This window comes from Microplitis mediator, chromosome 1 (genome assembly GCF_029852145.1).
Source record: "Microplitis mediator isolate UGA2020A chromosome 1, iyMicMedi2.1, whole genome shotgun sequence".
NCBI lineage: Eukaryota > Metazoa > Arthropoda > Insecta > Hymenoptera > Braconidae > Microplitis > Microplitis mediator.
The window spans coordinates 19,483,852-19,500,592 of record NC_079969.1 but is presented as its reverse complement, the minus strand read 5'-3'; the positions used below and the strand labels follow the sequence as shown (position 1 = coordinate 19,500,592).

The 16,741-nt window shown below is 32.0% G+C and overlaps 1 long non-coding RNA gene across 7 annotated transcripts in view; it reads left to right on the top strand.

The window, feature by feature from the left end:
- The window catches only part of LOC130674497 (uncharacterized), a 96,742-nt gene that overhangs the window by 60,431 nt on the left and 19,570 nt on the right, over window positions 1-16,741 (top strand). For 2 of the 7 annotated variants that reach the window (XR_008991061.1, XR_008991060.1), the window contains one exon: window positions 6,200-6,881. The exons of 3 other annotated variants lie outside the window; for them this stretch is intronic. This is a non-coding gene — a long non-coding RNA (uncharacterized LOC130674497). Of the gene's footprint in view, window positions 1-5,472; window positions 5,777-5,854; window positions 5,969-6,081; window positions 6,882-16,741 lie in introns of those variants that run through there. 2 more of the 7 variants (XR_008991059.1, XR_008991062.1) reach the window with 2 other exon arrangements.

Here is a 16,741-nt window from a genome sequence, read left to right as displayed (position 1 = left end):
AAATCTCATGCTTATTATACACAGTGTCAAATATTGGTGTATTGTACTGGTCTTTATGAATGTGATTTTTTTATTTGTTTTCCAAATTCGGAATATATTTTAATTACGATACCACGTGATGAAAGTTTCTTATCACAATATATTCAAAAATTGGAAAATTTTTATGTCAATAATTATATTCAAAAGTTAATTTTAAAGTATGGTCTTTAAATATTTTATTTATTATAAAACAAGAGAAATTTTATAGCAGAGAAAAGTTTATTTTATTACATGATAAGTATAAATATTAATTTTACATGATACAAAATTTTAATGAGAAAAAAGCTTTAACTTCAATTAATGTATAATTATATGCAAATAAAAATTGGATCGAAAAAAAATAATTTTAGTTCTTTTTTGCTTGTTTAAAAATAAGTTTTTGTAAGTTTGTTAAAACACAGCACATATGAACTATATCGTCAATGTATGGCAAAAGATCAATAGTAATTTTATTCAGGATGCTGTACACTTTAATTCGTGCAATACATCTTTCAACGTGGATTCTTACACTTGCAATATTATAAGTTTCGTCTATTTCTTCTTCAGTCAAATGACCATCGTGTAAAAATGGAGCTGTAATAATTATAGCATTAGGTACATCAAGAGATTTTTTGATGCCAGGAAAACCTGTATCTGCCATCACTTCATCACCTGGCTCTAGTAGTTTTAAAAAATTACTATCATTAGTTATGAAAGGATCACTAGATCTCCCACCGTAGCACTCGGATTTAAATAAGATCATTCCTGAAGGTGTTATTCCCAGTAAAAATTTTACTGTATATCCTGATTTATAATCAGAATACATATGATTTCGTACTAGCACGAATGTGAACAAACAAAAGGTTGTTCACATTTTATTTCTGTACAGTCTATAATAACTCTACAATTTGGATAATGTATCTTAAATGCTGGTGGCATATTTTCTTGAACATCTTCTTTACTAGGCCAGAAAATAAAGTTTTTTGTTTTCTGTGCTAGTATCGATAATACATCCCGGAAAATTCTAGAAATACATGTTGGATCTACATAAAAAAATGTAGCGATTCCATCAAAAGGTAAACCCGTCTTTAGTTTGATTAAAAAAATTAATAATCTGTTTTCGACATTAATTTTTTGAATTTTTACTGGTGGCAGCATATTTAACAATAATTGGAAAACTTCTGGTCTTACTCCAGTTATAGCCGATAGTTGTTTATCATTTTTTATTGAATTATATCCACGAAACCCTGACAAAAAAATTGGTGTATCAGGTCCACTGCTTTTATCTTTGGTAATCACATAGTTTTTTAAATTATTAATTGCTGATATTGTTGCTTGAGTTAAAACACTATTTGATTTACAATGAAAGTCACATGAAAAAACGAAGTTGTCACGATATTTAAATATCGCGGCATCTTCGCATTAGGTCGGAGAGGGGCAACAGATGGCAGCACACGCTGCTCAGCACGTCTCACCCATTATTATTATTATCATGCTGTTATTATTATTATTTTATGTATTATTTTATTTTATTTACTGTGTGTTTATTATTTGTTTAATTTACTAGGCAAAAAGTGCGGCGAGATCAGTAAAATTTACTGAATTTTATGAGTTGCTAATTGGATTTTACAGCCGCCGGGATAAATAATTGCGTATTTATTCATTTGAGTATATGATTGTTATTATTATTATTTTGGTTGGTTGACGCATGCGCGTCAACGCAACAGTTGGCATCGGTAAATTTATTTATTTTAAATAAATTTACTATGTTTATAAATAACTAAATGCGGGATTGACTTGTAAATTATATTATTAATTGGCTCTGAAATATGGGAATGGTCATTCAATGTCGGAAATGGACAAATTACACGTAAAACAAGTCATGCATCATGTTGGTGGTAAATGAGTAAATTAACATGAGACAGGTATATTGCTCCATTGGTTGAAAGGAGAAACCATTATAAGATGGCGCCGGTCGAGGTGCCGGCATGGGACTCACGTGCTGCCATGGCCAGACGTGGCTAATCGCTTGTAAGAGTAAGGTGTGTTGTTGCTGTTGCCAAATTTATTTATATTGAGACGCCATTTGGAATTGCCAAGCGTTACAAACTTTATTGGCTATTTATACAGTGTTTTTGGATACACTTAACAATTAACATTGAGAGTAATTGTGGCATTGATTGCTAATATATTAAAAATTCAGACAATGGAGCCAATATCCGTATTATTGTACAACGACGACTGTAAGTACCTTTGTGTTTAGTACATTGGCGTGTAATTTGTCCCGCGTTGGTGGCCATTCGGGTATATCTCACGTGTGAGTGAGAGAGAGCGTCATAAATATAGATATATTTGCGCACTTATTTGTCCTGGCGACAAAACCTTACCCAAAACTTGGAAGCGAATTTATGCTATTATTTATTAATAACACCGGCACACAAAAAAAAATAAGTTCTCTGTACTTTTGACGGGACCGATTTGTTCCCATGTATTTTGACCCGCTGAATCTGAATCCGAGGTCCGTTTAACCCGTACACCCTCAGATTTTTAGAAAACTTTAAAAAACCTCAAAACATCACAAAAATCGACCGTTTATTAAATTTATAAATTTTCTAAACTCTAACTAAGCATGATTTTTATGTATTTCGGTCCTCCACATACTAACCTGAAGTTTATTTAAAACATTAGCCATATAAAGTCTGAGTAAATTCCAAAAAACCCCAAAAAATTGCAAAAAAGCAAAAAAATTCGTAGTATTGTGATAAAAAAAATTTTATAGGGCTATATAAATAATTATTTTCATGTATGTTTATCTGTCACATATAATTCTTGAACATCCATGGCTCAGACATCCCTAAAATTTTAAATAAATGGCAAAAATTCCCAAAAAATCGAAAAAAATAAAATTTGGTATAACAAAAATCAATTTTTAAATCGAAATAAATAAAAGAAATCATATTGATCGATCTGTGATATATATATAAAAAATATTTTGGCCTAAAACATAAAAAAATTTTAATATGCTTCGAAAAATCTTTATAGAAACGTTATTTCAATATTAATTCGTTCTCCGCTTATATCTAACCCTTTTGTCCTCAAATGTCCTACATAAAGGTTTTCTCTTTCGTTTCCTCATTTCTTCAGGTAGATCTCTCTGTAGTGTCCAACAGTGATCTGCCATCATATTGACATCCCACTTACCTTGATAACGTTTTTCCATTACACTGATGTCCTGATGGTTGATATACAACTATGATACTTTAGGTTGCTTAATGAATTCCAAATTACACTATTTACATTTTCACCTTTCACACTTTCCTGAAAATCTTGGTGACTATAGTGAAGAGCAAGGTGAAAGATTCCATCAGGACATCAGTGTAATGGAAAAACGTTATCAAGGTAAGTGGGATGTTAATATGATGGCAGATCACTGTTGGACACTACAGAGAGATCTACCTGAAGAAATGAGGAAACGAAAGAGACACCCTTTATGTAGGACATTTGAGGACAAAAGGGTTAGATATAAGCAGAGAACGAATTAATATTGAAATAACGTTTCTATAAAGATTTTTTGAAGCATATTAAAATTTTTTTATGTTTTAGGCCAAAATATTTTTTATATATATATCACAGATCGAACAATATGATTTCTTTTATTTATTTCGATTTAAAAATTGATTTTTGTTATACCAAATTTGTTTTTTTTCGATTTTTTGGGAATTTTTGCCATTTATTTAAAATTTTAGAGATGTCTGAGTCATGGATGTTCGAGAATTATATGTGACAGATAAACATACATGAAAATAATTATTTATTTAGCCCTATAAAATTTTTTTCATCACAAAACTAAGAATTTTTTTGCTTTTTTGCAATTTTTTGGGGTTTTTTGGAATTTACTCAGACTTTATATGGCTAATGTTTTAAATAAACTTCAGGTTAGTATGTGGAGGACCAAAATACATAAAAATCATGCTTAGTTAGGGTTCAAAAAATTTATAAATTTAAAAAACGGTCGATTTTTGTGTATTTTTGAGGTTTTTTAAAGTTTTCTAAAAATCTGAGGGTGTATGGGTTAAGCGGACCTCGGATTCGGATTCAGCGGATCAAAATACACGGGAATAAATCGGTCTTGTCAAAAGTACAGAGAACTTATTTTTTTTTGTGTGTCGGTGTAATTATTGGTGACCGTATATAGTGTTGCCGGTGAATAATTATTAATATTCACGTTATTATTTTCTTAATAATTATTGGTGACCGTATATATTATTGGCGGTAAATAATTATTAATATTCACGGTAGTATATTATAAATAATTATTGGTGACCGTATATATGACTGACGGTAAATAATTATTTAAAGTTGCAATTATTGTTTTACATTTTTAATAATTATTAGTGACCGTCTGTATATTTTGGCGGTAAATAATTATTACTATTTACAATAATTTCAGCTATTATTTTGGTAGTAAATAGTTACACGTAATTTAAATAATTACTGGTGATCGTTCATATGGTTGCGTATTTTATTTAAGCGTGACACCCGTTCATATATTTGTCGGTAAATAATTATTACCAGTTACGTTATTTATTTATTATAATTTGAATGTTAATGGACAGAATTCTACAATTATTCAAATATCACCAGCGGGTTTTGATATTAAATTGGCGTTAAACAATTAAATATTATGTGCCAGTATTTAGTTTTTTTATTATGTGTTGATGATTTATCGGTATCTTTATTTAAAAACCTGGTGATTATTTGGTGGTAACTATTTACAATAATTTCAGCTATTATTTTGGTAGTAAATAGTTACACGTAATTAAATTATTATTATTATTTTTCTGCGTAGTATATAATTAATATGGTGATAAAATTATATTAAGCGCATAGTAATTATTACCATTACTATTATTATTAATTATTATATTTGCTATCACGTGCGAGTGATAGCAAGCTGAATATAATAATTTTTTTTTGCGTTAATTGACTATTGGTCAAAAATTTATATTGTGAAGTGCCTTGTTATTATTTATATTATTGTTTATATACCCACTGAAACATTATAATTAAAATATATCGGGTTAAATGGCTACCAACCCGGGATTTGTTTAAATTTTAGTATTTATTTAGTGCATACTATCTCTTTCTTGCTTTCCTTTTCCAATACCTGAAACTGCTCTCTGACATTCTTTATCATTTTCATTTTTCTTATTTAATGTTTATCTTGTTATTTTGTTCGTGGTGTATACGAACTGGCGCCCAATTCGGTTTTCTAACCCAGCCTGAGAAGAGCTGCGTGTCCAGTGGAGATCGTGGGCATCTCCAAGGGATATTTTTGGTTTTGTTTTTCTATTTTTATTTTCAGTTTTTACCATCGGTGGGCCATAACGGCTATTCTGCACACCCCACACTCCGCCGTGGGTTGTGACGAATAGTAAGGAACGTTATAAAGTTATCACTAATATTTTCAAATGATGACACTTGCACTGATTTATCATAAGTATTATGCGTTTCATTTATATTTACTCCTAATTGAATGTCTTCGCATAAATTATTTATTGGTTCTTGCTCATCGCTGATGAAAGATTCCGATGCTAATTTTCTTTTTTTCCAACGATTAAAACGATCCAGATTATTATTTGAAGGCTTCTGTCGTTTGTATTCAGTTGGTAAAATTGTTGGACTATATGCTGGATGTCGAGGATCTTCAGATTTGTTACCACCAACAAAATGATTACTACATATTCTTGAATAATTAGTAGGTTGCCATGCTGCACCATCTGAACTAGAGGAATGATAAAGTTAATGTAATAATAAATAAGTAATTTATTTTCAGCACATATCAGACTTACTTAATACGATTTACTGCTTTTATCCATGTTTGTCGACGTTTTAATAAATGTGGTTTTAACGGAAATGAATAAAATTTTATATTTGAATTTGTTTTACCGTAAGTATTATGACATGATACTACACAGCATCCTGTATTACTAGATCTTGATTGTTTATTAATATTATTATTCATCACTACTGAGTATTTATTATGTTCCTTATATTTTTTAGTAAAATATGGTCACCTGAATATTTATTCCATAAAACTATAAATATCAGAAATTAATAATTGTTAAAAAATTAATTAATTATTAATGAATTTATCATAGAGTTTAATGTTTACAAACAGCTCATGCTCACATGAGAACTTATAAAATTCCCGAAAGAGGCGTCACCAGGCTTCATGCAGGTTCTCTATCCTCGAATTCATTTAAATTACAAAGAGAAAAAAATATATATAAAACAAAAGTATACAAAAATTAACTAGAATAGAGAAATCTATAATAGTTTCGAGTATTTGATAAGTGATCGTGGGTGTAATTGCTAGAAAGCATTGTGAAATTTTCATAATTGTGTAGTGAATCAATAAATATTAAAGAAAAAAAAAATTTAATATAAAATAAAACGGAAATTGTTATTATTTCAATTATTTTATAAGTGAACCTCCTTGTGCAGCTTTCAGAGGCATAGGGTAGTTTAAGTGCGGACGTGTACAGAGTTAATAAATAAAGACAAATTTTTAAATCATAATAAAAATAAAAAAAAAAAAAAAGAATTTGAATAAGAGAGAATCTTCTCCGTTTTTCCTTTTGGAAAATTTCAAATTTTAAAATAAATGAAGAATAAATATAAAAACAACCACAACGAAAGTAAATATAGCGAAAAGAGAAGGAGTAAGTCATATTATCAACTAGCCGAGAACCAGAGGGAGATCCCTAGGATCCAAGGACGCAGGGTTCCTGGACCAACAGCCATTCAAGGTAGTACGATTAGCAGAGAGGAATAAAAGAAAAATCTGCACCTGCAAAGTAGTAAGTCTGAATTTTAATTTGCTGGAATATCTTTCTTTTTTTCACCCCATTTTACGGCCATCCCGGGGAAAGCTGTACTAAGTTGATTATCAATTTATTAATAATTTGTTTAATTATCTATTTTATTTACCGAGACAACTTATAAGCGAACTTGATAAAAATTATATAGAGAGTGAGAGAGTCAGACTTGCAATCGAAACGATTCCCAAAACAAATAAAATAAACAATTGAGCATTTCGCTCGATTGGAAAAATACATTAGTTAGTCCGAGTGTCTTCCAATCACGTTACCTATAAGAATTATTAAAGATATTTAATAAATCAAAAATCCCGGACATAACAACCGCAACTAATATAAGACGTTCCCAATAATATTCAAAACTCGGATGAATAATAAATGTAAATATTATTAATTATTTACCGTCAAACCATATGAACAGTCACTAATAATTATTCAATAATAAAATATAATAAATATTACTTTCCAAGTTTTGGATAAATTTCCGCTGGGACAAACAAGTACGCAAGTATTTATATACGTTGAACTCTACTATAAGTATTGCGCTCCCTCTCTCACTCACACGTGTGAGATATACAAATGACCACCAACGCGGGAACAAATTACACGCCAATGTATAAAGCACAAAGGTACTTACAGTCTTCGTTGTAATGTAAAATGCGTACAGGTTCCATTGGTATCAATTATTAATTTGGCAATAGTTATTGCAACAACTCTAATCAACCCTGATTGCCAAGTGTCCAATACACTTTATAAATTTCAATAATTGCCGAATGGCGTCCCAACAAAGAGATATTTTACGGCAACAGCAACACACCTTGCTCTTACAAATGCTTATCCACGTCTGACCACGGCAGCACGTGTTTCTCACGCCGGCCCTCCGGCCGACGCTATCTTTTGATTTATCTCACTCAGACCAATGGAGAACTATACCTGTCGCATGTTAAGTTTCTCATCAACACCAACATGATGCATGACTTGTTGTAGTGTAATTTGCCCATTTCCGACATTAAATGACCATTCGTACATTTCAGAGCCAATTATGAATGTATTTTACAGGTGAATCTCGCATTGATTTATTTATAAAAATAGTAAATTTATTTAAAATAAATAAATTTACCGATGCCAACTGTTGCGTTGACGCGCATGCGTCAACCAACTAAAATAATAATAATAATCAAATAAATAAATGCGCAATTATTTATCCCAGCGTCTATAAAATCCATTTAACAGTTTATAAAATTCAGTAAATATTACTGAGTTAGACGCAAATTTTAGCTAGGAAATTAAACAAATAATAGAAACACAGTAAATAAGATAATACATAAAATAATAATAATAATAGCAATGATAATAATATGATATTTGAGACGTATTGAGCAGCGTGTGCTGCCATCTGTTGCCGCACTCCGACCTAATGCGAAGATGCCGCGATATTTAAATATCGTGACAAGGTCCTTATGGTACTTCAGGCAAATCAGGAAAAAATTCTAGTCGGGTTTGTATCTCCAATAATACCGAAAATAATTTCTATGTTCAGTACATTTACATCATTTTTAGCATTATTTTTAGCTTATTTATCGATGTTTTAGATCATCGTCGTTTTTAATCAAAACGTCGACGTTTGCGTGAACAAAGCGACCGACGCTTTTAGCATCGCTCGAGTCCACTAGGGCTGTAGCAATAATCTTAATCTGTAGCTTTCCGCAATGCCTTGAACTGTAGCATCATTACTGCACACGTCCACTCGCTTCAAGCGACTAGAGTCGAATGCTCACGTCCTTACTCTTCGAAGGTCTCCCTTCGACTCCTCTCTCTCAATTCTAAAACCCTAAACTCAATCCTATCGTTATCAATAACTGACCTCTATATTCTAAATTCCTAAATCCAACTCAATCTTTATTATATCGGTAACTGGAGGCTCAAGTCCTCACCAAACGTACTCAATAAACCCATTCTGAGTATGGATATCCTTGGCAGTTGCTCTCCTGGAACAAACTTCAGCTGGGATCATAAAACTTATAAACTAAATGACCTATGACTTCCTCAGTGGTACAAGTGGTCATGACTTGTCCTTTGAGGCCTGTCAGACTAATAATTTAAAAATGACCAAACAGCTTCCACAACAGCAATGGTCACAAAATTACTGTTGAGGCCTGCCAAACCAAAACTCCAAAACTGATCCCATTCTGCATCCGTCAAATTCCTCATATACTGGAGCGCTAGCATTTCAGCCCGACCTCTGCAATCAACCAAGAAGTCTCAGAGGGATAGAACTAGGTTCTATCATCAGATGGTACCGGGTGAATAACTTAAGTCCCGCTCCACGGTAATACTGATTCGTCCACATACTCAAAATACCAAAACTGTAAATTCAAAACTCAAACTTTATCATTTTCCTAAACTTTAATCGCAACCCATATTCTATATTCAATTTCTATAATTCTGATTTTAATTCTTCACTATAATTTTTCCCTTACAAAAACCCGTAACTGTAGCCAGACATTACTCCATATTAAATTCTTAAACTATAACTAAAATCAAAAATCTGTATCAAAATCATAAATTACTGTAAACCAAATTATAAGTCGTGAGTTACCGTGCTCCGAAATACAATAAAACTCGTTGGTGCTTGTGACGTTCACTTTGATTCAACCCCCATACGAAAAATAACGTCACAATATATAAACATACACACACACACACACACACACACACACACACACACACACACACACACACACACACACACACACACACACACACACACACACACACACGCACGCACGCACACACATCATTCTGAAAATAGTCAGAATAGCTTCACTTATGCATATTTGTTAATGAACTATTTCTTATATATAAAGAAATTGTTTTATATCCGAACAAGTACTTGTACTAGTAAAGCAGTTTTAAAATTATTTGTACAAACTAAATTTAAGCCATTTAAAAATAGTATGTTCAAATTAATTGCTAAATTCTGTAGATAATAATAATTGTTTGTGTATATATGTATATTAGAAATAGTTAACAGTTTGTAATCACTATGCCGACAAATTTACCGAGGGATAGAGATTGAACCATGTAGAAGGGTTAAACTCTGGGCGAAGCTACAAGACCTTGTGAGTCTTTGCTAATTAAATATTCCTTGAGGGTTGGGTTTACTTTGAAACTTTACTAACCTTCTAACTGTACGATCTATTTTAAGCAAGTACTTTGGTCCAACAAGACACTACAAACTTTATCAAACCTTACCTAACGTCAGCATATTATGTCTTGATCTTCATACGCTTATGTAAACATTCATCAAGATCACCGCTATAAGTCATCTTCGATCACTTAGTATCTATTTTCTACATTAGGAATTCTTGCACATTAACCTTCTTTTACCATTTTCTCCCGAAATAATTTTCTCCAGAAGATGATGGATCTTTAAAAGTTTATTTTTCTACTCATTTAAAATAATTGACGTCCAACTATCTGCACGGAAAAAAAATGCTAATTACATTTACGATACTAACATTGAAATTGTTTCTATTGAATACTGTAATAGTACAGGATACCTCAAAAATCATATTTTTTACGATCTAATATTGGAAATTTAATTTAGGAAATAAAACTTCAGACAAATAACACAAAGTCTTAAGCTTTTTAGTATAAGTTACGATGTGAACATCGAAAATTTTAAGTAATATAAATTTTGAATAAAAGTATAAAACAATAATCGCTCGGGTGTTGGATTCAAACACGCCACTTTTCGAATGTGAACTGACCGACGCCTTGAACCACTCGGCCACAGAAGGGCCCACAAGTCTAAGAAGTTTTTGAAATTCAGATAAGCGATATCAATAAACAGTCATAAGTTACGAGAACACCTCTTACGGTCGACACAATTACTTTGTAAAAATTACGATGCTACATCGTAATTTTTACTACTTACATCGTATTTTAACAGAGGCAGCACTTTAGTATTTATTTTATTCAAAAGTAAATAGAAAGATCTATATTGGAATAAATATAGTTTTTAAATTGTAATTTTTATTCTATTTCTTTTACGATGCTGAAAAATTGTATTTTTTGAAATAATTTCACAGGACTACAAAAGAAAGTGGTGTTTGCTGGGTGTTAGACTATGATTTTCTGACGTAATTTTTCCCGCTGAACACGAATCTGAAGTCAAAATTGGGGTTCAAACTGCAAATATTGATTGATGCAAGCGATTGCTACTTTTGCACGATAAATGTGGGCTGATTGCATAAGAAAAAAATATCTTACCTATCTGTGCCAAGTATGCAACAACCAGAAGCAATCTTTATAGAAGATTTTGAAGATGATGTGTCATGAGATAGCTCGACTAGTGAATTAGACATAATGCAAGACAAAAACATCGTGGCAACTATGATAAATAACTTTCAGAGTTCAGGTTGCCTAATGAATTTGAAGATGCATTTTCTTGATTCTTATTTCGACTAATTTCCGGAGAATAATGGAGACTTTAGTGAGGAGCAAGGAGAAAAATTTCACCAAGATCTGAAGAAATTTGAACTGCGATTTCAGGAACAGTAGGAAGTAGATATGTTCGCAGATTACTGTTGGAAACTACAACAAAATCCATAAGAACATTATCGTCATACAGAAAAAACTTCTATATCGTGATTTTTATCGAGTTTTTTGGGTTTTTCTCGAATATTTGCAGTTTGACCCCTAATTCTGACTTCAGATTCGTATTTAGGGGGAAAAAATACGTCAGAAAATCATAGTCTGACACTCAGCACGCACAACTTTTTTTTTTCGTGGACCTGGGTTTTTAATTCAAAAAGTCTTTGTCAGAATTACAATGTTAAATAGAAAACACTGTTACCTACATAGTAGGTTTAAAAATAAGAAATTCGACAATTGATGCTACTGGAAGTCCTGTCCATGATTACAACGTGGACATCGTAAATTATAGTGGAATGTTCTTTCTGTGTGTCAATGGTGTTAAAATATTATACCAAACATGATTACTCAAGTAGACGTCTATCACCCAGGATCGAATAGGGAAACTCGCCGATTATACAGATCCAAATTTCTCAGATCCCAATCACCCAGAATCCCTTCAGCCTTGATTCCCAATCACCCAAAATCCCAATTATTCAGAATCCCCATTATCCAGAATTCCCATCACCCAGAATCCCAATCATGCAGAATCCCGATTGCCTAGTATTTCAAATGCCCGAAATACTTTTTGTCCAGACTTTAAAGGCTGTAAATACTTTAAGATAATCACAACGATCGTTTTCATGGAACGACAGAATAACACTATTAAAGTCAGCTTTAATTTATATACACTTATCCAAAAAATTCAAGGAACATAAAAATTTTAGAAGTTTTTTGGTGATTTTTGAGAAGCTGAATATCCGTGAAATTGTCGTATCGAAAATTTAAAAGAAGCATTTTTAAACTTGAAATCTCTAGTTTGAAAATCTTCTGGCCAAAATTTATTTTCAGCCGCAGTTATTGCATAATTATAAGAAATAGTTCAAGACAAAAACATTCTAAAGTTTTTGGTTTTGTCTTTTGTGTCTACAGGCCGGAGAAATATTTTTTTTTTTTTTTAAAACCAGTGCATAGCTCTGGTAGAAAATTTATTGAGCTACAATATGTTTTTGTTGTTGTCTCTGTAAGATAATTTGCTGCTGAGATATCAACCTTCAAATGAAAAAGGATACTTTTGTCTTTGGTTATCAATATCCCAGCAACTAAGAGTCGCACAGTAATTTTGAGGGCACCTTAAGAAACTTGAATGAATTCATTCGGAATCGTTATTTTCAGGAGAAAGTTTGTAGAAGAAAAGCCAAAAAACAATTTTTTTTAATTTTTTGAAAAAATTTTTTTTTTTTTTTTACTTTTGAAATTACATCAAGCCATGGAATCACCTGGAAAAATTAACCTTCCCACAAAGACTTGTGAAGTAGCAGTTGACTGACTAGGAAACCACAATACGTCGTTTTTATGAACGTTTTTCAAATAGATGCTAAGAATGAATTTTTTTTTTTTAATTTTTTTTTTCAAATTGAAAATAAGTCTTGTGGGTGAATTCATTCAAGTTTCTAAAGGTGCCCTCAAAATTACTGTGTGACTCTTAGTTACTGGGATATTGATAATCAAAGACAAAAGTATCCTTTTTCATTTGAAGGTTGATATCTGAGCAGCAAATTATCTTACCGAGACAACAACAAAAACATATTGTAGCTCAATAAATTTTCTACCAGAGCTATGCACTGGTTTTTTTTTTTTTAATTTCTCCGGCCTGTAGACACAAAAGACAAAATCAAAAACTTTAGAATATTTTTGTCTTGAACTATTTTTTATAATTATGCAATAACTACGGCTCAAAATAAATTTTGGCCAGAAGATTTTCAAACTAGAGATTTTAAGTTTAAAAATGTTTCTTTTAAATTTTCGATACGACAATTTCACGGATATTCAGCTTCTCAAAAATCACCAAAAAACTTCTAAAATTTTTATGTTCCTTGAATATTTTGGATAAAGGTATATAAATTAAAGCTGACTTTAATAGTGTTATTCTGTCGTTCTATGAAAACGATCGTTGTGATTATCTTAAAGTATTTACAGCCTTTAAAGTCTGGATAAAAAGTATTTCGGGCATTTGAAAAACTAGGCGATCGGGATTCTGCATGATTGGGATTCTGGGTAATGGGAATTCTGGATAATGGGGATTCCGAATAATTGGGATTTTGGGTGATTGAGAATCAAGGCTATAAGGATTCTAGGCTTTAGGGATTCTGGGTCATAAGATTCTGGGTGATTGGGATCTGAGTAATTGGGATTTGTGTAATCGGGGTGTTTCCCTATTGGATCATGGGTGATAGACGTCTACCCGATTACTTTACTTCAAAAGACTACTCCTGGTCATTAAAAAAAGTGGCAAAAAGTCATTTTATCCAAATTCAATTTTATTCCGAATCCCACTCAAGAAATTGGGGTATTTGTAACATGATATGTTAAAAGTTTTCGAAGAAATTCCACTCATTGACTTTTCACAACGCACTGCATTATCAGGACGGTAATCCGGAAGAAGAAGTACAGATCGTAATCAAGTATTAATATATTAATTTAATGAAAAAAATGCTATCTGGCAGTCAGAGTGGAAGGTAGATTTTTTGAAAATTTTCAGCACCGCCCTGGCTTTTCGCTAACTCACGCTTAGTTCAAGAGGAAGGCGGCTCTTTTTCATTTTCACTAAGGTTGGAGATTTTCAATCCAAGATTCTGAATCCGCGATTCAAATATTGTTAATATACTCTATAACGCAAAAACTATAAACTAATTTTTGCGCTACAACTTCGTTTTCTGCCTTTAGCCTCCAGTCTCAATACGACTAGGGCGCCAGGTAATTTTTATCACTGGAATCACCAAACCAGTAAATCACGAAAATTTTTATAATTTTTGATTTGTGGAATTGTCACCAAAACCACGCAGAAATAAAATTCAAACTAAAACTAAAATGCTCAGAACTTATAAGCAAAACAAGACAGAGACTGGAAAACTAAAAACAGAGTTACGGTATGCCATAGTGTCGCTCAGTGTGTAGGTTTATGGACAGAGGGAGTAGTCCGGGTTAAATCATCCCAAACTCGTGTAAATTATTAGCGGATTTGCAATTTTTATTTAACAATAAACAAAATGCTAGAACACAATACAAATAATCTTACTCTCCATAGCACAATACTAAATCGGAAAAATACAACAATTAGGTAAATCCGGACGGCAACTTGGCATCTACATGATACGCGTCAAAACTTGATAACTAAATTAATTAAAAATAATTAATTAAAATAATTAAGTAACTGGAGCCAACCGATACTCAAATAGTACTCGGTGAACTAGAACAATAATCTTAGATTCATTACTCTAGATGTTTTCTTTAGCAAAATCGTACGACTTACGTACCTGGATCTCATTTTGGCGTTAATTAGGCAATAATTAACTTTCTGGCTAACATATTCCTTATAATTATTTTATAAAAATAATATTAACAATGGATCGTGAACATGACTCTAAACTGTAACTACTTTCTCATAGTTTTCACAGATCTTACAGCTTTTCTTTAACCAAAACCGTAGCATAATACCTCAAGATTTTAACTCGAACTCGATTAATTATTTATAATAATTATCTCATACCTGATTACTGATGAATAAAATATCAAGTAACGTCTCACACTATTTAACATAATACTTCTGTACCGATAATTCCAACCTGTAGCTTTCTGAAGTATCACTCCTGACACGTCTGCTCGCTTCGAGCGACCAGAGTCGAATCTCCTACTGTACTCCCCAAACTAAAAACATCATCGCCATTTATACCGGCTCTCTATACTTTACGCCATAACTCCAACTCGATATTGGGTATGGATATCCCAATGTGTGCGCTCTCCTGGACTTGGCTTCGGTGAGATCGCATACTAAATTCTTAAATTTAAGTGACCAACGGTTACCCTCAGCAGCACACTGGTCAAAGCTGTCCACTGAGGTCTACCAACAAAACCCAAAACTCCGAAAATGACCAGAAATAGCGGCTTCCACAGCGATAGTGGTCACTAAACCATCGCTGAGTCCTGCCAATCATAATAACAAAAACCTGATCTCATATTCCTAATCCATAGTCCTTATTTTGGAGCGCTAGCATTTCAGCTAGACCTTTGCACTCCACACGGAAGTCTCATAGGGTCAGGCAAGCATCCTGACATCAGATGCAACCGGGTGGCAATTACTTGAGCCCCACTCCACGGTTACTCCGACTTTTCCACATACTCAATACACCAAAACTGTAAATTCCAAAACTCAAACTTTATCTTTTACCAAACTCTAATCTCAACCCATATCCCATAATAAATTTCCCATATAAATTTTCTGTAGCCAAACGTTACTCCATATTTTATTCTTAAACTATATCTCGATCACCAAAAAAAAAAACTGTATAAAAATCGCAATTTACTGTAGCTAAATTCTACATCTTGAGTTACCATGCTCGGTTATGCCCCAAAATCAGTTGGTGCTTGTGACGTCAACTTAATCCAAGCCTCGTCCAAAAAAATAACGTCACAACTCATATATTTATATATAAATGTATGAGCAATACTAAGTTAATCACGTATTACTAAAACCTCAGGTTGATTAACTGACTTTGAGTAAGCGTGGTTAGAAATGAAAATATACACACGTAATAAAATATGTATTGATGAAAACTTACACAATTCATAAAAAATTCGGGATTTATAAATACATAAAAATGATCAGAAACGGCGCAAGCAAATACTTAGAATCTTCAAAATGGAAACTTAAATATTATGCTCAAAGGTTTCTCATGGCATTGGTAAAGGATAATGATAGATTAATAAACAAATAGGTAAATAACAGTTATAATTTATATTTATTGATAATTAAAGAAAATTTGAATATGAGAAAGGTTAAACAGGCGTCGGTATAGAGTCACAGTTGACTCGCGCCGCCACGTTCACATATTTATATATGTAGACTTTAAAAATAAATAAATATATATGTATATATATATATATATATATATATATATATATATATATATATATATATATATATATATATATATATATATATATATATATATATATATATATTAGACTGTGCCAAATGAAATCGATATTTTTTTTTCGGTCCCGTACGAAAATTAGGTTGTCTCACTAAAAAAAAAAACCCTGAATAAATTTCAGCTCGATATGTCTATTTTTCAGTTAGCGCTCGCGTAAATAAGAATTTTCTAATAAAATTTTTTTTCATCCCAACTCACTATTCTACAACT